Source organism: Perca fluviatilis, chromosome 3, assembly GCF_010015445.1.
Source record: "Perca fluviatilis chromosome 3, GENO_Pfluv_1.0, whole genome shotgun sequence".
NCBI lineage: Eukaryota > Metazoa > Chordata > Actinopteri > Perciformes > Percidae > Perca > Perca fluviatilis.
The window spans coordinates 46,895,412-46,898,569 of NC_053114.1; positions in this window are offsets into that span (position 1 = coordinate 46,895,412).

A 3,158-nucleotide genomic window follows, 5' to 3' on the forward strand; every position below is an offset into this window, starting at 1 on the left:
TGTGTGTGTGTGTGTGTGTGTGTGTGTGTGTGTGTGTGTGTGTGTGTGAGTGTTTGTGTGTGTGAGTGTGTTTGTGTGTGTGTGTGTGTGTGTGTGTGTGTGTGTGTGTGTGTGTGTGTGTGTGTGTGTGTGTGTGTGTGTGTGTGTGTGTGTGTGTGCCACTTCTGATGCTGAGATAAAGAAGTCATGTTTAATAACAGCTGCTGATGAGGGTTGGTGTAGAGCGTATATGAGCTGAGTGGTGTCAGTGTTTGTCACCTCGGAGCAGAATGGCTGCAGTCACAGAGCTCTCCTTCCTGCTGTTTGCTCTCAGCAACAACATCCATGCTACAGAACTGATCATCGTCCGAGAGGAATGGACCAATTACATTCTTATGTTAACTTTCAGTAAGTAAAGTTGATTTCTAGACCACATTTAAACATACATTAATCTGACCAAAGTGCTGAATAAAAGATTGCACATAAAAATAAAAACATATACATAAAAAAACAATATTTGAATAGTAATTTTAGCATTCGAATAGTATTGATTTTTTAAATATTCAAATTATATTCAAATTTTCGGAATTCATTTAAAAAATCAATACTATTCGAGTATTGCTTTTTTATGTATTGTTTATATATATATATATATATTTAACTATTTATTTAACTACATATTTATCTTCATTTATATACATTAAATATATATTTAATTATCCTTTACACAAGTCTAAAACCACAGAGGGTCTTCATACACACATTATTCAGAGAGGAGAGAGACGACAGATGTGTCAGATCAGGACCGTCTCTCTCTCTCCTCCCTCCCTCCTTCTCTCTCTCAGTCTGTCTGCTGGCCGGTGGTCATTACCTCCAGATGGGATTGAGTGTCTTTTTCTTTGGTGAAGCAGGCCTCGGGGTCATATGGTTGACCTCTCTGGAAGCCTTCTCATTTCAGTGTCATCAGTTCATCACAGAATGGTCATCAAGGCTTTGGGTAGGGCATGTGGTTTGCTGCTGGCTGTTGGGTTTGCACAGTACATCTCCACATGCTGACGTTCACAACCAGATGGCTGACAGCAATGGTCTACTATCCCTTTCGCTCTGGGCCGAGAACTGTAGTCAATCTTCTGGTACAGTTTTTCTTGGGTTTGCCCCTTTGTAAGAAAAAAAGAAGGCCCCTCTCTCTTCTCTTCTCTATTTTAAATTTTTAAAATTTCCTACTTCTTTTTTTTTTTTTTTTAATTATTAAAAAATTACAACAGCATTTCTTTCCCTCATGCTAGTTTTGGAAATTGTTCTCTTTAGGCCTCAGATTACATTAAGGTTTGTGTTTTTGCAAATAGTGCAAGTCAATAAAAAAAAATTATAACAAAACAACATTTCTTAGCGTAGTTTGAAAATCCATATGATGTGAACACTTTATTTATTAAACAACTTATTCATTATTGCTACTATATCCCTCCTGTTGAGGCAAAACCTCATGACTCAATAATGTGTTTAGTGGTTTAGCCATTAACACTGTCCTGCGTTACACAGCAACACCTGTATAAAAGCAACAACAAAGTTCAATGAATAATTTTTTTGAGAGAAAAAAATCATCAAAATAAATAAATAAAATGTTTTCAACACCAACTTAGTAGTTTAAACAATTTGTAATATAATAACTCGGAATGCAAACAAAGTCTATAGTGCAGCTTTACTGAAAAAACTCACTAGTCAAAATGTATGGAATCTAATATTAACCTGTTTTGGTTTCAGTATTGTCTTAACCAACAAACTCAGATGAATTAAACAAAAATATGTTGTTTATTATATTTTTGGTTTTGGTTTGCAACACAAAGTAATACTAATTGCTGTCTGGTAATTCTAAAAATCATTATAAATTAATGTTTTTAGGCCTAGTAGAGCAAACCTAAGTACTTCTAATTTACAGTCTATTAATCCAATTTGTTACCTGATATGGGAACATATCACATTATATAATTTATAAATGTAAATGTAAATGGACTGTTTTTATATAGCGCTTTTATAGTCTTAATGACTACTCAAAGCACTTTGACATAGTACAGGAACCATTCACCATTCACACACATTCATACTCTGTGGCTGAGGCTGCTGTACAAGGTGCCACCTGGAGGAGATCTCCTTTTTGCATTTAAACACTGCTTTTCTAAGTCTGATCTATGACATCATCCATTCAAAAATGTTGTTTCATTATGGTTAGTCAATTCAATAAGGTTCATACAGATATAGTGGACAAAGTAAGTAAATGTACTGATTCCAAACTGTAAAAAAATCCTTTTTCCAGCTATATTCCAAATAATATTAAGAAAAATATAAAAATATGTACTTAAGGTATTAAAAAGCAACAATATAGAAAAAAGACTCACATTTTTGGAAATGACTTTTCTGTCAATCAACTAAGTGATTTAAGCAACTAATCATTTCAGCTGGACTTGTAGGCCTATTATGTTGGGCAGCTTGATAATAATAGAACATATTTCACAAACATATGTTTACAAAAATCCTAATTCATTGTATCCCACATATGTCAGATTACAATAGCATTTTACAAAACTCTGCTACTGACTCTCTTGTCTTTGAAATCAAAATTAGTTATTCCTAAACATTAGGTAATTTGTCTTTTTGTTGATAGAGAAGAAAGCATTACTGCTGTAAATCACAGAGAAATATTTTTTATCAGGTTGTAAATCATTCAACAAGGTGTGTGGGTCAGGTACAGTGGGGGCTCGCGGAATTACAGCTTGATTTACAGCTTGCAAATCTTGTACCATCCTCCAACCTCCTGTGGGTGGAATCAGAACATTCGATAATCACCTTTGCCTTTAGCAAATCTTTAATGATTAAATCTATTCCAGCCTCAGCCTCTGGTTTTAGTGGATATTGTCTCTGGTGAGGGCAGAATGAGGATTTAGGTGTAATTTTTGCTGGTTGTACCCCTTTAATTAAGACCACATCTGTTGTACCTTGCGACTACAATTTTTCTGGTATTAAATTCAATTGTTCCTCTTGTTCTTTTGTAAGGACATAATTATTAATACATCAGTTTGTCTCTGTTCTCCCCTGTAGGTGACCTGCAGGTTTGGCAAGTGTTGCCTAGTTCAATGATTTGCAATAAGCGTTTAATGTATTGCTTTTCTTTATTCCCTCCCCCA